This window comes from Lutjanus erythropterus, chromosome 10 (assembly GCF_056507025.1).
Source record: "Lutjanus erythropterus isolate fLutEry1 chromosome 10, fLutEry1.hap2, whole genome shotgun sequence".
NCBI lineage: Eukaryota > Metazoa > Chordata > Actinopteri > Lutjaniformes > Lutjanidae > Lutjanus > Lutjanus erythropterus.
The window spans coordinates 33283211-33308197 of record NC_139326.1 but is presented as its reverse complement, the minus strand read 5'-3'; the positions used below and the strand labels follow the sequence as shown (position 1 = coordinate 33308197).

General features: G+C 40.4%; 1 long non-coding RNA gene across 3 annotated transcripts in view; it reads right to left on the bottom strand.

The window, feature by feature from the left end:
* LOC146320723 (uncharacterized) overlaps nt 1-24987 on the bottom strand; it is a 101210-nt gene that overhangs the window by 41711 nt on the left and 34512 nt on the right. The window contains exon 4 of one of the 3 annotated variants that reach the window (XR_014771478.1): nt 15286-16308. The exons of the other annotated variants lie outside the window; for them this stretch is intronic. This is a non-coding gene — a long non-coding RNA (uncharacterized LOC146320723). Of the gene's footprint in view, nt 1-15285; nt 16309-24987 lie in introns of those variants that run through there. 3 annotated transcript variants of the gene reach the window in all.

The following is a 24987-nucleotide window of genomic DNA, read 5'->3' as shown; positions in this document are numbered from 1 at the left end:
ATGCACAATATGCCAGCTGCTTCTCTTTGAATGTATTTACTGAGGTGACAAGAGGAATAGTTGAGAGTTTGACCGTTATCAGTCAAGCAGACATGCAGGTAAAGATGCTGGCTGCTGTCCAAAAGTCATGAGTCACAGATCACAGACAGCAGATGGTGTGATAGCTCTGCTAACTTTGGCAGAGAACCACAGAGCGCCTCACTGGAACCCATCCCACCCAACCCTCCAAGTTCCTCCTTAACACCATCAACATAACATCATAAAAACAGAGTCATAAATCACAAGACTACTAAATAAAGTTTAATAGGAAACACAGTGTTGAACAATGTGAGAGGACAAGTTATTTTTGGACTCTGAATGGGGACAAAAACGAAAAGTGATCATGGAGAGGGAGGGTGATATTTTCTTAGGAAGAGTACATGTCTTGTGTGTTTACATCTTAATTTGTTATTATTGTACGTTGCGATGTAATCTCTGTACAATCAAAAGAAGTCTGACAAATGAGTCTGGAGCACGCTGCCAAGCTCACTGAGCGATTGCATAACCCTCACTCCTGAGATTCATTAATAGCCACGTAATGGAAACGCGAGGACCGGCAGCGGCAGCAGCTTGACACACACTGACAGAGAAATGTACAGCTTTTTCCTCGCTTGACGTCTTTGAGAAGGTCTCGAGACAAGACAAATACTGCACGTAAATAACCATTGCGCTCCAGGCCGACACATTCCAGATCAGACGACAAATAGCCATTACCTGCCTCATTATCAATCACGCAGGTACAGCAACGCACTGTCACTGGCTCTTTTCATGCATTCACAATGACAGTCATAACTTTGACCTGACAAACCCAGTCAGCTTGAGCAACTTCCCCAATCCATCACAGCTGTCAGAGGCAGAGCACGGCTTTGTTCTGATTAATTACACCCTTGCTGGTAGGAGCTGTCAGTCATCCAAACAGGTGATATATACACACGATCAAGATGTTGTGAATGAGCATGAATGAGTGTGGGTGTCATGAGTCAGCCGCCAAATATTCAAATGAACATTAAGAGACAGAAACAAAACAAGGAAACCATTTGGCTGCCCTCTGGCAAAACTATCCAGTCTTCACTGTCCAGGAAAGCAGAAGAAGTGCTACCAGTGTCAGAGGATCAGAGACGCTGCATTAGAGTGACGAGTGAATGCAATTTCCCCTGAGAGAGATCGTATCATAATGATGTCAGCGTCTTTCTGTGCACATAATATGTTTGAATAAAGCTGCAGGGGACCTCGAGGGAACTCCGGCATGCAGCGGAGTTACAGTAATGTGTTTAAACTGGCAAAAGACTCATCGGAGCATGAGTTTCCTTGAGAAACATTTCAAAGCTCATAAACCAAACATTCCTCCACATGCATGTCTGCTCTCCGCCTGTCTCACGGATCTTGTTGGATTGTTCCAAATTGGACACATTAGCACAATAAACATCTACTCCCTGTGTGTTAGTAGATAAAGTAGTTGCAACGCAGAACATGGAGTGTGCATTAGTGTGAAAGTGTGTGACTTTTGTGTACCTGAGTGTGCATGTGTGGGTGTAAGTATCTGAGCACTTGTGGCCATTCACAACATGTACTTGGCAGTGCAGCAGTGTGAGTATGCAGTGTTGGAATCCAAGCGCTGCTTTCTACTTCTCTTGTAATTGTTTTTAGTTTTGAGAATGTTGCACTGAACAGTATATTGAAGTCACAAGTGATGCTTTATGACTTAAATGTAAATCCTTGGCCCAAACATGGCAACATGCAATGGCTGCCTTTTTTGGTTTATCACTCAAGGTTGCCATAATTTCTTGACAACACATACTTAAGTTGTTTACTGTAAAGTAAAAGCATTTGTAGATTGAGCCAAGAGTTGGTTTGAGCTGTAAGGTATTTGGAAATAACCCAAAATATTGGGGAAAAAAATTAAATGCCAACCTCATGATGGCACTACAACCTTTTTCAGGCCATACTGCAATTAATATTTTTGGGCCTATTCTTGTTTGCACCCTTTAACCGCTAAGTCAGCAGCAGTTGTAGCATAGTCTCATGCTCATGGGGGTACAAAATACTCCATTGTGGCTGACAAAAATGTCTGTACACCTGAGATAATAAGACAGCTAACTGGCCAGTATGTTTTATTAATATGTGGCTAACTTGTTTCACATCATGGATAGGTGCCACACATTGATTCAGTAAGGTAATTAACCTGATTGCACCAGGATACACGGGCAGCCTTTGGTCAATGTTGTTTAAATTAAAGTTTTTGTTTGTTTTTTTTACAAATAGGCTGATTTATCTGCTAATCATTTATTGGATATAAATGTGTATTTCCAGACATATTTATATTAGGGGGTGGCACCATTGCAGTAACTCTGACAAGCCTGTAGGGGTCACACACCCCCTGTTGAGGACCCATACGCTATAGGAAAAGTCAGTCAGTCACCGAAGTTAGTAGGATTCACCCTCTTTGGACCATGAATGTCTGTACACATGGTCTATTGAACCCCCAGGGTTTGACAAGGTGTTGAGGTGCAGAATTGGGCCAATCCAGGCTGAGAATAAACTCCACTTAACACCAGTTGGTGAATGTTTGAGTCCTGTCAGGCCCATTTATAGGCCAAACAGTGCAGTCTCAAATATAAAAATATGGACAGTTTAATTACAACAACACTGATTATGGGCCTTGACCTCGAGTATTTATCTATTTTTAACAGGGTTCTATTTTTGTTTAAAGGATAGATTAATATTTGCACAAGTCAGTCTTCAAATAACAGTCGCTTGTTAAAGCATGATCCCTTGTCAAAGCATTTACAATGTACATAATGGAGGATGAAATCCCCAGTCTTCATTCGGTGCAAAAATACATCACAAACTTTGGCTGCAGCTAATTGAGGCTTCAGCAGATGAACAAATCACATGGGTAGCATCTGAAATTGGCGCCTTTTTAGTATGGGATAACTACAGAGAGCAAAAACTGTTTCAATGTCTGTATAGGAACCTGACAATTGTTTTAAGCCAGAAATGCATTGGTTTGAGGATTAAAGTTGTTCTACATACAAGTGTTGCTGGAGTTTTACCCCATTGTCATCAGAGATTAAGGAAATATGTAAAGTTGAAACACTGACATCTCTGACAACAATACTAGATTTTTATAACGGTTAAATTGAGCAATATGTTAAGGGAATCTGGCAGGCAGTTATTGAACTCCATCTCCAGAGTGTGTATTTTCAGAGCAGTGGGCTTTTGTTTTCAGGATATCAGGCTTAGCTTTACTTCCACAGACAGCTGATCAGCTCACAGTGTAGGACTCTTTGTCACTTGTCATTGTTAAAGTATAATGTTGGGCTCATCTTGTGCTCACGTAGGATCAATGTCCCTGCAGTCTGCAGACGACTTACCTGAGCTTCAAGTCTGAGGCTCCAACTTACTATTTGAACTGCAGCAATCATTTCTGCATATTACTCCTTTAACTTAATCCCAAACACTAAAACAATGAATTCAGGAGAGGAATAAAACTGAGGCTGTGGGAATTAATGAACGAGAGTGACAATGTGACGATGTACTTATAATTCATTGTCCATGATTTAGCCTCTAACAGAAGCAAAGAAAAGGTCAGTCTGCTGTGTTTATCTCCAGCTACATGAATCTGAGCTCCCACTGAGTGTGTGTCTGTCTGACTTACTGCAGTGTAACATGATCAGTCAATCACTAACTCCACTACTCTATACTTATGCTGAAGAGCTCTGCGGGAATCCATCACACACCTTTCACATGAATCAACAAGTGCTCATAAGGGTAATTACACCTGTTAAGTGCATGCAAGTATGCACGTCTTACCATATTCTATACATACAGGATGCAAATGTGCGTGGGTGTGAGTATTTACAGTGGGTCACGCTCTCTCTAATCCTCTCGTCAGTTATCCACAATGTCCAAAACTATGCAAACTAGTATTTCCACTGAAACGCACAGACAGTGTGCACCAGGTGCAGCTTCACACGGGCTTAGTGTTTTACTTTCCACAACAGCAGCATTCATACAATGACCATATTCTCATGCCAACACACTTTCCCCTTTTAATGGTTCATGGCTTGCAAATCTACTCGAAGGGTTTCAGTGAGGCAGCTGCTTAGGGAACAGGACATGAACACTTCTTCCCAAGGACAATGCGTCTCAGTTGGCCATCGCACACAAGCACAGTGGCCTCCGAAGGCTAAATGTAGACCACCATGATGCAGCCGCAGAGAGTTTCCAGTGTTAAAACATGTCTGGGAGCAAACTGAGACACTTCAGCCTGTGTGCTCAGGTTGTCTACATGCTAACGCTACAAAGCTCACAATCATGCCTGCTGATCCTTATCTGAGCAACAGTGATGCAGACCTGCTCTAAGAGGCTTTACTGTGCTCCGCTCCACAAGCAAAAGCTTTTTAAAGATTGACTTCTTTGTGGAGGGTAAAGGCTCTGAAGCTCAAAGAAGCAGCACAGGCTGGTGTTTTATTACATTGTGTTTCTTCAATGGCCTTAGCGCTTGAAAACAACTTTCCAGCTGAGCAGTCCTAGCATTAACAAGTCGTTCATCTTTGATGAGCTCCATATGCAATAAAACAGGAAGGGGGGGGAAGAGCCTGTGATCAGAGAAATAAAATCATATGTATATTCTGTCACGCCTCACATCCTCTGGAGCACTGCAAAATGTGGTGTGCTTGAAGGAAAACAAATATCATGTCCTGGTACAAGGCTGTGTTTGTTTCTGCTGCTTTCATTGGAATCACATAAGCAAATGTGAGCCTTGAAGACAAATGTGCAGCTAAAAACTGCTTTTACATGATTTATTTCTTTTATGGCGGATTGCAGGAATACTTTGTCTTATCTTCAGGAAGTCTTCCAGCCTGCTGCAGGGACATGTCAGGAGCCATGATCGCTCTTGCTCACAAGCCGCGTTGTTCCCCCTGCAGCTATATTCTCAACCTTGGGTGGTCACTTTACATTTTCGTATGCCTCCTTTCCACTCCCACTGTTTCAGACATTGCAACGCAGTGACAATGAGCGGTGGTTTTTATCTCGGTTTGACGGGCCCTCTTGAGTCTTTGTCTCAACTAAGAACCCCCACTTTTCCCACACACACACACACACACACACACTCACAGACACATGCCCTGTCTGCATGGAAGACAAACACATTCATGTCATACTGTATCTGCGAGACAAAAAGCCTCCCAACCCCGCCCAGATTTTCACAGTTGACAGTCAAGTTCTGGGTCAGTCGCGCTGGCGGGAGCTCACATCCGTCTTGCCTTTTGACACACGTCGCATATGAAAAACGAGACAGACGAGATTTCCACATAAAGGGTTGGAGGGCTCATCTTCAGTTTCTGAGGCAGCTCATAGCCGTGGGTTCACCAGAGTACACACTGTAAAAAATAATGTACTTGTTTTAACTTTAAAAAGTTAGGTAGTCAGTCTAGTTTGCCATAAAATTTTAAAATTGACTGAATTGAAAAAGATAAGTTGAGGTAATTCTGAAAGGATTCAAAACAAATATACTTTTCCAGTAAAATAATGTTGAAAAAACAACTCAAAAAGAAGGCTCTGCTCGAGAGCTTCTCAAACAATGCATGCTGGCAAGTCTGCCAACAGGGTTGTAAGAAAATATCTGTACACTTGAGTGTCATGAAAAGTGATATTGTGTCAATTTTTCAAAAACGCCATATTGTGATACATGCAAAGATTTGTGGCAGTGGTTCATTTTGTGTTGTTCAACTCATCAACTGTTAGATAGCAGTGTTGTTATCTATCTTTACTGTTCTGATGCACAAAAAAAAAAACTTTTTCGACTCAAATTTATGCATTTGATCAGTTCTTCATACTATGAGCTTACTTTAAAGTAGATAAAAGAAGTAGAATGTCACCATGCTTACAGTATCACAATATATCACAATATACTGAATAACCCCTGTATTGTGCTACAGCCCTGTCTGCTTAAGAAACTTAATTTAACAAGTCTGATTGAACTTTTAACAATACTTTCATTCAGCTCATCATTAAATCTAATAAAGACAGAGTAAATTTAAGTTAAACTAACTTAAAAAAAAAAATAAAACTATGTTAAAGCTACTACAAGGACAAACATAATGTCAAAAATAAAATTATCTTAAGAAAAATCACAGTGAGAATTTTTCATTTGAAAATATGTTTAAAAGACAATTATGGTCACCGCTAAAAAAGATGTGCAGAGTTTGCTCAAAAGTAAATGTTTTTTCCCTCTACAATGTGTAAATGAAAGCCTATTGTCACTTTGGAGTCTAATTAAGAAAATATATTGAAATTTCTCAGTTGAAACATTATTTGTCAATGTTGCATATTATTAGGTACCAGGGCCACCAGGGTATAAATCCTATGATTACTATACTTTATGCATATATCTTTGGAATACTTGAAGTTGTAACCAATATGCAGAAGTACTGAAGTATGTGTGTTAGTCTACAGCAGGAAGCGCTATTTCTTTACTTTACTTTAAGAACTTGAAGAAGCTTCTTGTTGGCAGCACACAGGCTGTATAGTTGGTATTTATAACATCTGATATGAAACATTATATGAGTTGAAATTTTGTCTTTCTGTAGACCAGATTTAATCTACCAGTGAGTTACGACTGTGAAGAAACTTTAAGAAAGTTTTGTTCAATAATACTGATACTGATACTGATACTGTAATCGCACATTTGCAGGTTGAGGAGGGTGAAAAAAGGTTTAAGTCTTTCATACAGAATACCAACCAGTTTTAAATTAGAAATCAAATATAACAAATGTTAATATATTAATATACTAATATGAGAAAATATTAGTTTATACCTTTAAGTTTTTGTCTGATTTTTTTACAGTGCACAGGCACAGAGACACACACATGCACATATTTGGCACACACAAGAAAAAGCCTTTTTGTAACAATTTAATTTGCTGTATTTTCCACGGTTCTCAGCAGCACCTATTCTGTGTCAGATCACATTATTCCTTTCCACCACCGTTCAAGGAGCTACACTGCATACAGTGTGTACTCTGTAGTGTGTGTGTGTGTGTGTGTGTGTGTGTGTGTGTGTGTGTGTGTGTGTGTGTGTGTGTGTGTGCCAGAGTCCAGGTCACAACAGTTCTGCTCAGTTAAGCTCAGCGATGTTAAAAGAACATCAGCACCCTGTGGTGGAGTTTATGCTTTGGCGATGTATATGTGTGCCAGTGAAAGGGGAACCGGGGATAGAGTCATCAGGACTGTGGGATGACCCTGGGTTCATGGCGTGCCCCCCCGCTGCTCGCCCCTTTCATCAAGCAGCCCAGTTGTTGGTTTAGCTCAGGCCCTTCTCAGCAGGCCTTGGCACAGGGGAGAGCCCGTGGCCAAAAAGGATTTGGTGAGAGGAGGAGGGAAGTCTGCTCATACTCAGCAGCGGCTTTTTGAGCATCAAGCACCACCTACTTCCAATCATGCGTTACCCCCCAAATACACCCTGTGCCTGCAAAACCTGCACGGCCAGACCTGGAAGGGAAGCTCTAAATATATCTTAAAGGTAGCTCAGAGAAGCAAAGAAACAAACTCTCAATAATGCATTATGACACATTTCAAAACCGTTCAGTGTGTATCCAACAAAGTTGGCAACATCAATCACGTTTCCGTAGAGACGTCTTGGATGTTATTACAGCATTTATCTTTTAGTGGTGCAGTGGCACATCACAAGCGAGGAGATAATGACACGCTTTATTGAAATGGAGACGAATGCACCCTCTCCTCACCATGGGTGGTCTAGTCAGAAGTGTTGCATGGAGAAGAGCCCCACAGGCAATTAGCATGCAAGCCAGACTGAACATCTCTGGTTTGTGCATTACACACAGCTGGGCTCAAGGCATCAGTCAAGTACAAGATAGGCCTACTACGGAGTGCGCGCATGTTTTTATGCAACAGTAACGGTATGTGGTTCTGAGTACAAGTGCTGTATGAATGCGAGTTTAAGAGTGGTAGAGGAGAACGTAAAGCTAAAATCAAACTCTGTTTACAGCAGCAAGTCTCAACTAGCTGAATCAGGGCCCCTGGAAGACAACACTAAACACAGGTAGACAGAAACTAATTAGGTTTGCCCACATGAAGTCATTCATGTTGCAGTTGATGGTTGGAGTTCTTGTCGGCTTGAACTTTTGTCTTTTTAACAGCATTTTTGGTTTTTTAGTTTTATATTTAAAGAGGCATTGATTTTCTATTTCACTTTAGTAAAATTTTTAGGACTTGCCAGAGACAGACTGAAACAAGAAAAGGGTCAGCCATGCTAGCGGCTCTACAAGGTTGTATCAGCATGCTTACAATTACAATGCTAATATTTCTTAAGCTACTAAAAGGAATTTTAAACTGTTTATGAAACCAGTTCTGTATATAGTTGTTTATGTATAGTTGTTCTTACTGTAGGTCACCATGACATTTTTATGGCCTGTATGGCATTTGGCAAAGACAGTATTGTAGTCAAGACCACCTAAACCAAGACCAATAAGTGACCAAACCCAGAGTGTATCGAGACAGAGACAAGACCAAGGCAGGGTGAGACTGAGACAAGACCAAGTGCTGGCACATCTGTAGCTCTCTCACCCAAATGAGGGCGCAGTACCACAGTGTGTAGCGTTCATGTCAATGCTGACATTAGCTAACGTTGATGTAATGTCACAATATATAAATCCATGACATAGCTTTATGTAGCCTGTTTCGGCATTGTTTATCACAAATATAAAAGCATATCTTAGCTAGCTAGCTTTGCTGACATCACTTACACTACACTTATGTTTCCTTCATGCTTCCTCTCTAAGTGCCAACAAACGCGGTCTTAGCCGTCTCAGTAAGCACTGTATTGCAGAATTTAGAGACTGTTGTGTTGTGATTGTTGTGAATGTTTTCTTTTGGATGCTGTTTTGCAGATGAACACTTTGTGGTTTAAGAAGTCGGATATTATTACAAAATCTTTGGCTGACATCTCCTCCCAGACAGCCAAAGCTTCTTCTCCTGTCTCCTGCATTCGCTTTCTCTGAGTGTGTGCGAGAGGGGGTGGGGTGACAGGCAGTAACAGTAACAAAAATTTCAAATCGATATGATATATCAAGTTATTAGTTGCATATGAAGAAGGAAGTTATATGCAATCAGTGATATCAATACAGTTGTGGTCCTGCCCTGTCTTGAAATACAATCCAGAGTCCTCATCATCTGAGACTGAGACAAGACAGTAAAAATGTGACCTATTCTGAAATGAGACCTTCAAAAAAGTGGTCTGAGACTCAAGTACTACAGCACTACTCAATTACACTAAACAGCTGAGACAGTGTTGAAAAATTTACAGTAAATTTGACTTAATGATGGAATTAGACGAAAAGTTAAGGGATCACCAAAGTTATTATAATTTATCCTGCATAGATGTCTGTACTAAATCAACAATCCATCTGATATTTGTAGAGGTATTTCAGTTGGACCAAAGTGGTGAACCGCTACTGTGGCTGAACAACATAACCAAAAATTACTCAAGTGATGTACTTGACTTGACAAAGCTCATCCAGAGCCACAGAAGACATGGTACAACTATTTCCACAGGCTGTGCAGAACGCCCTGTCACTCACAATTGACTCTGACATGTAAAATCTGTTGAGAACCCTGACGAACATGACGTGCAATTTGGCACCAATAACAGTAAGACTGCTCCTCTTTTCCTTGCAATTTTTGAAAGGAAATCGGGTCAAGATCTATGAATTCTGCAGCCTCCAGCGTGTCTGAGGTCAGACTGTAAAACTGTAGCTTAATGGATGGAAAAAGCACCAGAGTCTGCAACTCAAACTGCACACTCCAAAGGTGTGCATGTTTAATTTAGCCTCTAAATAAATAACCCATTGCCAGAGGGAAGAAAAATTCTGTATTATGATCTCAAATTTGTCCAGACAGTTCTATTTTAGGTAAGGGAGAGCTGGGTAACATAAGTCAGTTTTTACTCTTGTTGCAAACACAGTATGTCCCTGCAACATTGCAGTTGTTACATTTATTTATCATTTGTGAAGTTACAGCAACATTACACTCAAAACATTACCATTAGTCACACTGCTACTACACTGTCGAAACATTACAACAAAAGGTATTCTATGGTATTTTTTGCAATGTCTGTTCAATGTCCTCTGCATGACATTTACATTTACATTTACATTTATGCATTTAGCAGACGCCTTTATCCAAACCGACTTACAAAAAGAGGATTAACAATCAAGCTACATAGAAGAGGCCCTAGAAGAGTATCGCTAGATCAGGACAGGAGATGCTCTCTGAAGAGCTGGGTCTTCAGGAGCTTTTTCTTGTACTTTGTTTAATGACAATGCTAAAACATCACAACATCTCCAAAAAGTGGTGGCAATGTTGAGGCAACGTACTGGCAATGTTTGAAATGACATGCTTGCGATGACAATGTCGCTTAGACTACTGCAGTGTCACATGTCGCAAAACTTGTATTGCAACTGTGTTTCTGCGACAACTTTGTGGTAGAAGGGGATATTAGGAGGGGTAAGTCAATCTGAGTCAATGGGTAAGTTGAGTTGGAGTTAACTCAGTCATCTGACTTTTCAGGTTAGAATGATTAAAGAAATAATTTACCTGTTTCAACTTAATTACCCATTGACTCATCTTACCCTACTCTCCCCCATAACTGATCAAAAATGCTATTTCCTCTGTTTTTTTATGTGTCTTAGATTCCAAAATAAGAAACGCTCATCCTGGTGTAATGATCTTAATTTCTTTCCATCATGTGTAAAGACTCTAGTCTGCTCTTGAGATTACAGTAGGATCTAAAGTAAGATTCTTGTTACTTAAGAATTAAATCAGGATATCAGAAATTTGTCTCAGTGATCAAATTCAAGTGTTACCAGCTGCACTGTCTCCAAAATACAGCTAAAACAAATATAATCCACAAAGGGGACTCCCCGTAGCATTAAACGCCACTTGAGACAGATACAGACAGAAAGTAACACTGTACATAAACAGCAGTATAATATCAGAGAAAAATGACCTACATAACTGCCTGCGAGTGTATAAATCCCAGGTAGTAGGTTTGTGTGTGTGGCCGTCCTGCTGGGAGATACCACATCATTCATCATCTCATTAAAGAGGCTTATAGCAAGGAAGAAAAATGGAAGGTCGGACATACTTTCTAAGAGTCATCATGATTGGATGAGAACGCTAAGTAGGAGGGACATTCGGAGCGTGCACTCCTCTTCATTGGCGGACTGCTGCGGCTTCTGGTGACGGCGGCTGATCTCAGGGATTGTGCACGGTCAGGTGCAGCAGTCAGTCAAAGCCCTGGCTCCCACTGAGCGAGTTGGCATGCAGCCTGAAACTCTCATCCAAAGCCACAAGAGATACCTGCAATTTGTCACCCCTATAAAATAACGTTCTCCGTCTAAATTGTCATTTACAGGCAGAGGGGTTTGTGCTCCTACAGGGAATGACACTTAACACCGAATCTGTCTCCTATGGAGCGTTGTGTTATCAAGAACCTCCCCATCCACCCACATCTCTGCAAACTCTTCGGCTGGTGTTTTTGTAGCAGTTGGCAGAGGCAGAGGAAGGTTTTAAAGAAGTAATCTTTCCTGGCTGCGAAGCTTTCATACTAGTCAGTGTAAAGACGGGCAGGAAAAGCCCAGAGGGCAGTGCATCAATTCTTTGTTTGACGACTGGCTTGGCAGATCGCCAGGACCTGATTTCTCACACTATGCATGCCACAGCACACCTCAGGCTTAGGAGACACAGATACAGATGGAAAGACTGATGACTGAATTAACTGCTTGAAATTTAATTTCCATTTACTGCATTTACTTCAATACTACTTGGTAATTAAGTTATTTTATGGCAAGCCCTTTAAACATTAAATCAGTAGCAGTAATAGTAGATAACAGTTGCTTTTTGATGTGTTATAATTCCAAGCCAATTCATCCATAGTCTAATTCTGACCAGTAGAAATGCCTTCTCTCTGACATAATGACACTAAATAGCAGTTGGCTTGTGGTGCACAATCACCAAAAAAATTTTTTTTTTTTGAAAAATTGAAAAATTCAATTTTCAATTCAAAATTCTTTCCAAAAGTCATGAGCCTGTTACATGAAAATAAACCACACACCTTGTTCTGAGCAGTTTCATGTAGGAACTATTTTCTTTCTGCAGTAGAATCCCAGAACTACTTCAGAATCTACTGGAACTACTTTCTTTTTCTACTAGAAAAAAAGTAGTGCCATTTAGTACCATTACATTAGAGAGAAGGCAGACACCTCTATGGCCAATATCTCCAAAACTGTAACTCACACCAAAGCTATCTGGATGGATAAATAAAACTACAGGCCAGGGGAAAAATATGTACGTCTGATTTTGGGGTGAACCTTCCCCATTAATTCTTGATCACGAGAATTAATTTCTTACTAGTGGGAATGTCCATTGTGGATATCTATAACTTTTACAATTACAGCTAGTCAACTTTTACCATTGACTTCTAGTCTGACTGATTGGAATTCATAATTAATTGATATCAAAGTCAGTCTCACAGATCAATTATTGATATCAGCAGTGCAGTTTGTACTGGTGGTAACAGTCACTGTAGATGTCCACCATTGTTCTTACATTACTGATAGATATAATAGCCTATATGAAATTCTAGATATCTAAAATTCAATTCTTGTCAAAATTAAATTACTGATTTATCTGTTTGGAACTGTAACTAGTTTGTTACAGTTCTAATTTCAGATATCTATACTTGCATTTCAGACATATTTCAGATAACATGCAATTATAACTAGTGAAAATTATACTGATACATTTGAGATCCGTTTAACTGGACAGAACTGAATTTTAGCAGCAAAAATCTTCGTACATTTTGGAACAAAAGACAGATACAATGAAATCTATGTGAAAAACACAACACAAAGTATGCACTTCCAGTAAGTACTTGAGCATGATAAGTGCACTTGGTGCAAAAATGATAAGACAAACACAAGACAAGTGCAGGATCTGCTGCATCATGCACTGCAGTTAATGAAGCCGCTTCAGTTCTTCCTGAGAGAGGAGCGTAGGAGGTCTGGTAAAATTCTGAGCTGCTCAACTCTGTATAAATAAGAATTTTTTTTTCCCTTATTGTCCTTGACTTTTGCAGTCATCAGCCTCAACTGGTTTACAGAAGGGATCAGTTACCATTCTGTCACTGTGAGTGAGGTTACACGTGTTGTCATTCATCTCCATGAGTGCTACGTCACACATTTGTCACAAAACATGCAGATGCATGGAGCTGTAAAGCTACTGAGTGGTGTTGAGTTATATATGACATATCTCAATCATTCCCCGAGGGCATCTATTCTCCACAGTTTATGTTTCATAAACTGCATTGCTAATGGTCTCAGATGTCCTCCACACCAGCGATATACTGCAGATTGTACTGTATGCTTATGTAAAATGTACCTTGCCTTACACGTTTTGTGTCTGTGCTGTCAATCTCTAATCATAAAGATGTGTCTTGGTATTTGGTGTGATTCCCCTTTTCTGCAGGACTTCTTCCTATCCCCTTTTTGCTGCAGGATTTCCTCCCATAGGTGTCAAACTAATTAATAATCATAATAATAATAATAATCAACATTTACACAACTAATTATCTGCTTTACACACATCATTCCTCTATTTAACACATCGCATCCGTCTGCCCTCTACTGCGTTGTGTCTGGAGACCAGCGTTTCAGTGGAAACAGTCATATGTTCTGTGTGACTATGAGCACCTTTTTACTGCTGTGCAAACAACCGTGTCGTGCCCCAAACTGTCACACCAAAACACACACAGGCACTGAAGTACAAATATGCAGATATGTTGATAGTGGGCAGTGCAGACAATACAGGAACTGTTTTATCTGTGTACTGTCAAGTCTCCACCATGGCCTCGGCTCTTTGATGTGGGCCATCTTCTTCACACAGTTTGAGCCTTTCCCTTTTTCCTCAGAATGCAGTCATATCTGCATTAAAGGAGCAATACGTAGCAATTGTGCATCCAGATGTTTTTTGAATTTGGAAATCCTGACTATGGCCCTGCTCTCACATCCATAATGAGATTAGCAATGATAAAAAACTGTGATTGAACTGAAGACATATGTTAGCAGGATAGAAAGAATCCAGTGTTGCAATCATGTGCATCTCTAATTGAAAATAAACTTTCATATGTATTTTGAACACACATTGATGTAAACATTATACACATCACACGTGTTTGACACTTGAGTAGGTTAGCTTAGTTTAGCCTCAAAGCCACAAAGTAATGTTAGCTCCCAGGGTGGCTAGCTAACTTTCTATTAGCCTGATCAAGATTAGCAGGGGGTGGTGCCAGTTCTCCAGTCGGAAAACCATTATACCACTGCGGAAAAAGACGGTGCATTAAGATAATTAAAACAGCACCAGAAAATATTATAGAAATATGACATTTCTGCTTGTTTTATGTATTAATGTGAGGAAGATTCCATCAGATCTGTGTGGATCAGTCACATGTTACAGAGCCATAGGAGCGATGACGAGACCGTCAGAGTGCAAACAGCTGATCAGTTAAATGTTCACGGTCAGAATTCAAAAAAGGTATTTCCATATCCGTTTAAGCACATTCACTCTGTTTTGAAAAAAAAGCAAAATCCATCTCAGCTGAGCATGGATATGGATGATTTTAACGTTTTTGGAATTTTGCCAGTTCCGTGATGAAACAGATGGCAACGGCTAATGAATTCTTTGATTTCACCCAAAGGCTCTTTTAACAGCAGACATTTTGCCTCTTCAAAGCAGGAAAAGCCCAGGTGTAGCTAACATGACTAACATTCAGGTGTGCCAGCTTAATGAAATGGATCAATCATTAATGGCATTAGCTGCACCTGTGCCTCTCCTGCTGACCAGCACAAAAACCTACTGCAGGGACTCCCACCAATAATCACCAAGTGCCTCCTAAGAACAGGACTAAGGTTCCAAATTATTCTAAATAAAAATGTGAGTTTTCTGTAAACAGTTTTTAAGCAAAAAACATTAAACTTGCAAAAACGTGATAAAAAATGTTTTTTATTGGTTAGAGCTAATATTTATTCACACTTTGTGGATATAAAGATTTTGTATGCAACATTAACTTTCTAGTCCCAGTTTCTAGTTTGTATGCAGTTTCATTCATTCCTTTTCTTAAATTAATATTCTGCCAGTCACTGGTAAACTGCAGAATTTCTACTCAAACTGTCTGCATGAAAGCAGAAGTGCTAAAATAAAGAATTTTCAGCCTCTTGCCAAAATAAAGATTTTATCACACAGTGTCTTGTTGACACAGCAGTGACAACAGCGGAGTGGTGAGTTAGTAACACACACAGAGGCGGGCAGGGAATCCGTGATAGTCTCTCATTCCTCTACAATATCATTATGTGCCGCTCGGTGTATCTAAGATTATGAAACAGGACATTGTCAAACAGAAGCAATGTGTACTCAGCAAACCTTCCTTTGATGAAGAAAGGTTAGGAAAACACAAATAGAAGTGGAGACACACAGATGTGCAGTATACAGCAGCTGTGTACACACATAACTGCTGCAGGTTGATTCTGAGGAATTAATTATCTGAAATGGCTGCTTTAGATGTGCCTGACTAAAACAAATAATGACACGAACATGATACTGATACTTGATTGGAAACAGCACTTACACACATGTCCGGATGTGTATTCAGTGTTATTTATGTATTTATTGTTCATTATAAGGCTGCAGGTCGGTTGTGTTTCAACCAATCAGAAATTTAAAAAAATCAAAATCCTTTTTAACCATTTCACCTTGATAACTTGATACTTCAGTACAGTCAAATAGTTACTTAAAGCTATGATATGCAACATATCTGCATTAAAATGTCTGAAAACACTAGACATGTTATATATTTTGTTGAGATGTACATTGTGAGAGAGACACTTAGCCACAGAACTTACATATTGTGTGTTTAAACCACAGAAAACTTAAAATCCCAGCCTTCTTAACTGATGCTTAGTATCAAATTCAAAATATTCCTGTGAGAACTAATGGTTTGGGCCTTCAAACCTGTGTATTGGTTTAACCCCCAGAAGGTACATCATGGCACTGGTGCAATGGAAAGACTCGAGCAAAACAGCATGAGAGGAACCAGATGATGATTGGCAGGGCCCTCTGCAGGGCAGACTGGCCGGCTGACTGGCTGACGGGCTCGCTGGCCAACTGGTTTGGGGTTTTCCTCGCCTACAGCTGGAGAGGAGAGAGACACTGGGGTGAGGAGGGTAAGTGAAGAAGAGGGAGACAGAGAGAGAGAGAGAGAGAGAGAGAGCACAAGTGAGTGAAGAGAGAGAGACGGAGGGGGAGAAGGAGAGAGGTGGACAGAGCGCGGTGCCAGCGATTTGCTCTGCTGTTGCCTTGGGATCCTTAATAAACACATCCACACACTTGCTGTGTCCCCCCACTTTCTTCTCTTCTTGCCAGGCTGACCAAGTCAAGGCACATAGTGGAGGGTTAAGACAACTAAACTCTGTTGGTGCACTTTTTATTTCTACAACATAGTTTACTCAGCTTTCTAAGGAAATAAAAGTCAACATTTCTGGAAAGAACCTTTTGACAGGATCGGCCTAGCCAATGTAGTGTTGGTTGACACAGTTCAGAAAAACTTACATAGGCTATTTTCTACTTGATTTATGGTCAAAATGTGATTATTCTTTGCGTTTGCCCAGTAATATATTAGATTTTCTTTGTACGTGTCAGAGTGAATTCTATAGAGTTAAGGGCTTCAATTACTGCAGCACTGACAATTCTACAATAAATATTTAACAAAATAGCATCTTTATGGTGCTTTCAGAAAGGTGTCAGGCATTTGCTCACATTGGCATAAACAGACAATTTTCAGCTCCCTGGCATTTCTAAGTGGCATTATTGTCTTGCCACTGTAGCAAAAACATAACATAAATGTTTCCCCGTCGATATATGTTCCCCCATACCATGTTCTGCTACACCTAACCACAACCTATGCCTTGGCCACAGAGGGCACCGTGACAGGAAACACAATCTGACAGGGAACACACTGTGACAGAGCACTGGATCACATTCCGTTTCCTCAGAGCCAAACTCTGCAAAGATGATCAACTACACTTTGGAAATAAAAGAGAAGAAAGATGCTGAAGAGATAAATAATGCACACTGCACAGTAATAGGAGTTTTAGTAACACAAGTAAGCGCCTACAGCAAGAGCTGATGGCGGGGTGGAGAAGGGAGTAATGTTAGAGGAAAACAGGAGAAAAAGCGTGAATTTAGTCATTAATTTAGTCTACAATAGACTAAATTTTCTCTGCAAAAATCACACCTGGTAGAAGACAGACAGTGACACTGAGGTTTATAGTAGAGATGCACTGATTTCAATTTTCTTGGCTAATTCCGATTTCTGATTTTTTTTTTAAGGGTTTAAGGGAAAATGTTTAAGGAGACACATCAACACAGGATGTTTTAGTCTTCAGCCAGAACAGGAGGTGGGATTTTAACTGTCCCTCTGTGAACAGCAGTCTGCTGCTGGCTAACATTAGCATGAAGAGCTACAAAGTTTACGGCTGTTCTGCAACATTGTCAGCTGCTCTGTCTCGTTGTAGACTGCATGTCTTCTCTTTATCCTGTTCATTGAATCTATCGCTGATGCCGACTTCATGCAAGCAAGTGTTTGAGTGTGTATAGCTGTAATCAGCACTGTGGTTGGTGTGATATCACGGTCAGATTGTCTGCTGCACGCATGACATGACCATCGTGCAGAACACATGTGACAGTGACGGGCAAAGAATTGGATATGTGACACTGACTGGCCGGTCACCGGTCAGGGTCAGTCATGCTGAAAACCACCATTTCTCCAACATTCTATATTGATAGTTAAGGAATGATGACGAATGCCTGGTATAGTGACTAAGGATGTAATGATCTGACGTTTCGCTCCCAATACCAGTTCTACTACCCAGACTCAGGGTGTCGACCAGTGCCAAGTACTGATTCAAAACCAGCGCTCTCTTTACCATTCATTCTCAGAGACTGGGTTGCAGCCCACTGGTGGGTCACATGAGATTTTATTTGGGTCCCCAAATAAATAAAAGATTATGGAAGAAATTTAAGACTTATTTCTGCAGTACACCTTTTATAAAGCACTTAAAATGTGTCTATTGTTTTACTGATGAGAGGGAAAAAAACAAGAGCCTGTTAATTCCATCTAAATAGTTATTTTGTCTCATTTATGAAGAAGACTAAAATGCTCTATGCTGTTTTCCTGATAAGCAGAAATAAAAACAATGAGATTGCCTGTTAACTAAGACTAAATGACTAAATGCATTCATTTATGCATGAATGAACTCTTCCCAGAATTTACTGATAAGGCTTATTGGCAACTGGGTCACGATGGTTCATCATTTTTAAAAAGAGGGTCCCCAGCAAAAAAGTTGCAGCAGTTACAGCTGAATAGCCGGTGTTATAAATGACAAACAGCAATGAGCTACTGTAATAAACTGCAAACAGGTTTCTTGCATGTTAAGTCTTGGACATCCCTTACCAAGCACTTTCTTGATTAGTTAGCGAGCTTCATTGGTGCCAACAAGTTTTAAATGGATAGTTTGGATTTTTTGAAGTGGGGTTGTGTGAGGCACTTATCTATAGTCACTGTATTACCTACAGTAGATGACGCCCCTAGTTTGATGGGTGAAGGAAGTTAAATAATGTCCTGCTCTGGGCAGGGTCAGGAGCAAAAGACATTTTAGCCACCTAAAAAGGCCAAAGTAAAACAAGGAATATCAAATTAATTGTACAATATATTCAAAATATCCTCAACGCTTTACCTTACTGTCAGACAGCCTTTTCAGACAGGAAACCGACATAACAGCCAAATATCTGTCTCTCGAAAACCACCAGACTCCTTCGCCAAAAACAGTAAATTTACCTCACAGAACATAAGAGTTGCTTGTCTGCTGCTGCTTCAGTTGGCCAGATTGTTTGTTTTATTGTGTGGATCCTGTGTTTTAAAAAGTTTAATCAGATTCACTGAATTGGCACAAGAACAACTGAGCTCAACCTCCGAAATCCACAGAAAGCTCTTACACTTTAAGTCTGACTTGCCTATGGACTTGATCTGGAAACACAACGTCTGTAACCTGGTCGACTCAATCCATGCCCCACTTCCTTGAACACACACACACACACACAAACACACACACACACACAAACACACTCAGACACTGCAGCTGTCCAATCTCCCTCTGGGGTCAAAAGGAACATCCTAATGCTCATCCCACTTGAGTCAGGCACCTGTTGGTCCCGTCTTAGCCCGGCCTTCATAAAGACAACAGAGAATTCAATAAAGCAGGCTTAGAGCCACGAGGCTTGCTGGTGCCTCTGTTCACCACACTGTCGCTGCTTTCCCCTTTCTCCTCACTTCCACAAAGGAGTTAAGTGATTTTGAAGTAAAAGTATTTTGTGTCATTTGAAAGACTGAGGAAGTCTGCCTCTAACCAGACTTAGTTTGCATAAAAAGATGGCATTGATGAAAACATGGCTAAAAAATGAGTGAACTACAAAAGATACGTTGGGTTTATGAGACGGAGCACTGCTGCAGGGACTGTCCATGCTGGGACTTGTTAAACAGTGGAAAAGGTTGTTGGGAATTTGGCGAGCAACTTGTCTTCCTGTGTATAAAATAATCAGAATCTGTCTTTAGGGCTTGATTTTAAGATAAGATCATAAAAAGCAAATGTAGAACCATCAATTTATACACCTGCTTGTCAGCGTAGATGTTTATAGGTCGGATTTCTAAAGACAGACAGAAAGTTGACATGTTGCCAACAAGTGTCTTTTTAGGAGTTTCTGAACTCATACATGGAGTAGATATGGACCAGCCTGTAAGTTGTGAGGTGCGACTTCTATGGATCGCACTTGTTGTTCCAGCGCACAGATGCTGGACTGAACTGAGATAGGAGAAAGCTGGAGGAAGTCAACGCCTGGCCACCTTCTTCCATTGCACCATGGTCCAGTCTGACGGTCACCTGCCCATTGTAGGAGCTTTCGATGGTGGAAAGGGGCAACATGGGCACTGTGACTGATCTGTGGCCACACAGCCCCAGACACAGATGTGCTCTAGCATCTTTTTATTATTGCTACCATGATTTTTTTCAGCAATTTATGCTACAGTAATTCCTCTGTGTGATCAGACCAGATGGGCTAGCCTTCGCTCCCTATGCACATAAATGAGCCTTGGGCACCCATGACTTTGTCACCAGTTTTATGGTTGTCCATCCTTGGACCACTTTTGGCAGGTACTAACCACTGCAAACTTAGAGCACTTGCCAAGACATGCCACATTGGAGATTTTCTGACTTGGTCGCCTTGGCCCTTGTCAAAGTCACTCAGATCCCCACACTTGCCCATTTTTCTTGCTTCAAACACATCAACTTCAAGGACTGACTTCTCACTGCTGCTTTGCCTTTATAATATCTCCCAGCCCTGGACAGTTGCCATTGTAAGTAGTAGGTTTGTTCCGATATAGACACCAGTATCAGAAAATGCCTCCAATACCACCTAAAAAGCAGGATTGAGTATTGGGGGATGCACATTTGTACACCAATCCAATCCCATGCCTTTTATGAGCTCTGAAACAGGACCCTGCTACTTCTCAATAGCATCCTGCATACAATATATTTTTTCCCAGGAGAGCAAAGTCATGACCAACCCAACTCTGATTGGCTAGTATTTGTTGCCTTTGTTGGTTAGGGTCATTTGGGTTGGGTAGGTATAGGCACGAGGAGTGAGACTGGGCAGGGTTAGGGTAAGACCAATAATTCAGTGGACTGTGTTTTTGCCAGATTGAGTTTGTCCAGGAGTTGCCGGTATATCGGAAGAGCAAAGTGCACATGCTGCAAAACTGACAGACTAAGTTAGTGAAAGTGTGTAAAATGCTATGCCAAGAAAAAACTAAATTTGTCAATGAGGGAACACACTTAGGTGTGCCCCAGATAAGATGCCCTTTTTAGACCCATGGCCACTCAATACCCATGTAGCCCAAGTATAACCCATGTGTGACGCATATAAACATGTTGGCTGGGTGGTATTGGATCAGTATTTGGTATCAGCCAATACATAAAATTCAGGTAGGCCTATTATGTCAGTAATTGTATGAGTCATACTATCGATACATAGCACCTTTTGCAGGACTGTGCATAGCTTGTACCATAATAACCCCCATACAAACCTGCCAGCTTTCACTCATTGAACCTGTTTTTGCTACAGTGTGATGGACTTTACCATCTTATTTTTAGATTAATGTACACTCAGCTGTGCAAGAGCGTAATTAGAGGGCAGATAGATCCTTCTGTCAAGCTTACACATTGAGGCTGGAGGAAAATTGGTCTCATTGTGACTTGGACAATGTGTGAGTCAGTGCTCTGATCCCTTCCTTCATTAGAGCAAATCCCTGCCACAAAGACCAATGAAGAAGAGATTTACTGTAGTCTGGGAGGTCCGCCTAAAAAAGTCTAATGTGCCTGCGTGCATGTATTGTAACTGTGATGTAACCTGAAATGTTTCCAGGATTTTTTTCCCTCCTTCCGCTGTGTTTCTGTATCGCCTCTTCTCGCTGTCACTCACACTCAAACACCCGTCCGCCTGACTTATAATTAACTGCAGTTGTTAATGGGCTCAAGAAGAATTTAGCTTGTAAGCTGATCCTACAATTAGGGCTTGTTGACTTTGCATAAATGTTGGGGGCTGTCCTCCCCAGGGGCACAGGGCAAGAGAAGGGCGTCTTTGAGGGGCTGCCAGGCCTGGCTGGACCTCCTGAGATGTTGGAGGGGGAAGTGAGGTTTAAAACACACAGAAGAACCCCTTCCAACAGTCTTCCTCTGAATCCTTTGGGGTCGCACAGGACATCAGTTCAACCTCTGGAAACTTAGATGAGACCACACGGACCAGCGATTCTCACATGTGCATCCTCAAGAGGCTAACCATGCAGAATTATTTAAAAGACAGAATGGTTGTGGAACAAATTGGACATATTGCATGACAATTCCTTTATCAGAATGAAGTTATCCAGATGGAAGATGAAGCTTTATGTTTAAACGATTAGAAAAAAAAGGGATATTTTGGATTTAACCATATGAACACATAAGAAATAAATCCAATTTTATGCTCAGTATCCCATAACTGCACTCCAGCCAGACAGGACTTAAAGGTAGAATCAGTAGGATTTGTCAGAGCTGTTCATAAATGCACCAGACAGAAAGGTTGATTGCCGAGTCTCATTTCCAAGATATCAAATGTCAACATTTTGTGTTGGTAAAGTGTCCCGAGCACAGCAAAATGATGAGAAAACAAGGAAATACAAAGCAGAGGGAAAGGTCTCTGCAGAACACCACTGCACACTTCTAGTGGGTCATAAGTGATAATTTATAGGGATTATGTTTATATGAGTCATTGTTTTTTTGAATCATGATGGTAATCTCACTTTTGACTGTGATCAAAACTGGTATATATATATATATATACATATATAAGTATTTATTTATTTACATATTTACACTTCAAAACAACTTTTTAGTTAAACGACAAGTGGGTTGGATTTTGTGGCATGCAAGCTTGCAGATTGCAAACAATTTGTCTCACTTCCCATTTCCAAGTGTGGGAGAACCTACGCTAGCTGTGATATGCACAAAATGTTTAATTTTTCTGTCCTAGGCTATGGAAATAATATGGTGGTGCAACATGGCAGCCTTGCCCCTCTGTAGATATGAAGGGCTCATCCAAAGGTAATGAAAACATAATTGTTATTTTCAGCTGAATATACACATGAAAAATCTTACACATTGGACCTTTAATCTAAGCTTTTAAACATATTTTAAGGGGATCTTCACCAATTTTACATGTTGAAATCTGTTATTGTGGCTGTTTTGTGAGTGATACTGCAGAGGTGAAAACAGTTGTATGGAGGCTTGTTTTTCTAGAAAGCTGTGTAAAGTCTGATAAATTGCCTCAAGTGATGTCATCTGAGTCACCATCATCTTGGACCGAAGACTTCAAAAAAAAAATCTGGAGGTGTGGTGCAAGAAATTGGTGAGCTCCTGCTCCTCATCTCTGCTTGAGCATATTGTGTTTGTTGATGCAGACATGGAAACCATTGTAGGATTCTCACCCAGAGTTGTGGGTTTTTCTTCAGAAACTAGGCTCGGTAATTGCCTCTTTCCTTTTACTGCATGCTGCGAGTCACAACAAGTGCCAGATCTCTTACTCTTCTTTTTCTTAATCCCTGTTGCTTAACAGGGAAAATGATTCAGCAACACAGAGAGAACATGCAGTAAAATAAAAGACAAAATGACTGTCATCCCTGGGGTGTATGTCATCACAACTTCCAGCTGGAAATTATTTACTGTGTGTATGACTCAATCATCTACTGTTGGTCACTTTGATTGAACTTGTAAGTGTGATTAAGCAACTTTTGGCAAATGAAATAACAAATTCTTTCTCTTAAAAATGAAACATTGACATCAAATGCAATAAAGTGCATCCTTTCTCACTTAAAGACACACAGTGCTGCTACAACCTTACTTGGTCTGGTATGACCTGTAGCTTCTAATGCAAATCTTAGCTTACATTAACCAACTTTAGGTGACTGCATAATTTATTCAGCCAGTTTGCCGACTTTATGACTGTCCTCTACTTGTGCCGCCATTACACAAGTAGCTGTGTACAAATTTCCTTTTAAGTATTAACTGTAATATTATCCCATAACTGTGAATAACTTCTTGGCACAGTTGCTGCTCCACAGGTTACATGGGGCTCGCTTTACATTACTGTAAATTGGAAACAGACAACTTTTTAGCTGTCTAGTGTTACCAAGTGGTATTATTGTTGTGTCAAAATCTGTTTCCCCATCATTATGTGGAGCAGGGAGTAATGTTAGAGTAAATATTGGAAGAAAAAGCACAAATTTGTTCACTAATAAATTCTATAATGGAGAACTGGCTACTGTATCAGCTGTGGGGGTTGTAATATCTTGGACCTCGCTGTTTTATTTTATTACGATTCAGAGGGCTTTGATGCAGTTAGAAAATGAGGCAAAATTTTGTTTTCTATATAGGATTTATTTTTTCTTCTTTATTTACTCATTTTAAACCACTGGATATTTGTAATGATCCCTAATTAGTTTAATTAGACACACCGTGCATACAGTGGAGCTCCTTTTTCCCTTCAACTTTATAGAAGCCAAAGTGCTTCCACACACCAGGCATTAAAATAAATTGTATCAACCATCCTCACAAAAACTCAAAAAGTAGCCTAGTCCAGAACATTACGCAAATGTTTATGCACAGCATGGTCTTACAGAATTATTACTGGTAATAACAATATCGAGAATAGGGGTTACACTGCAGTGCATGCAAAAATCTTTTTTCCCACCACTCCTAATCAGCTGCTACTTGTTACTGGCACATTCTGAATCCAAAAAGCAATAGAGATTGTTTCCTCTTTACTGTTGCAGACTGTCAAGTGAGTTTTGTACCTTGGACTGAAATTCTCTGTCTGTCTTTCATGCGTCCAGACAGGTGGAAGGTCAGGGTCAACAGCCCTGAGGATTTTGAGTTCTATTGTGTCATGTTTATATAATTTTAATTACACTTAACTTTGACAGCATTAGTACTCCTAGTACGCCTTTTCTCTGCGTCTTTTCTCTGTCCATTTTCATACTCTCACTCTTCTACAAATAGTTGAAAATAACATCCGCCATTACTGTTGAGACAGATTTATGAGCTTGTCTTTGATGGTGAAGGAAGCTGGAGGAACATGAGAACATAAGAAAGTAACATACAGCCCCTTATAAATCACTTTTTCGCCATTTTGTCAGCACAGACAGGCTCACTTCATTTCAAATGATCG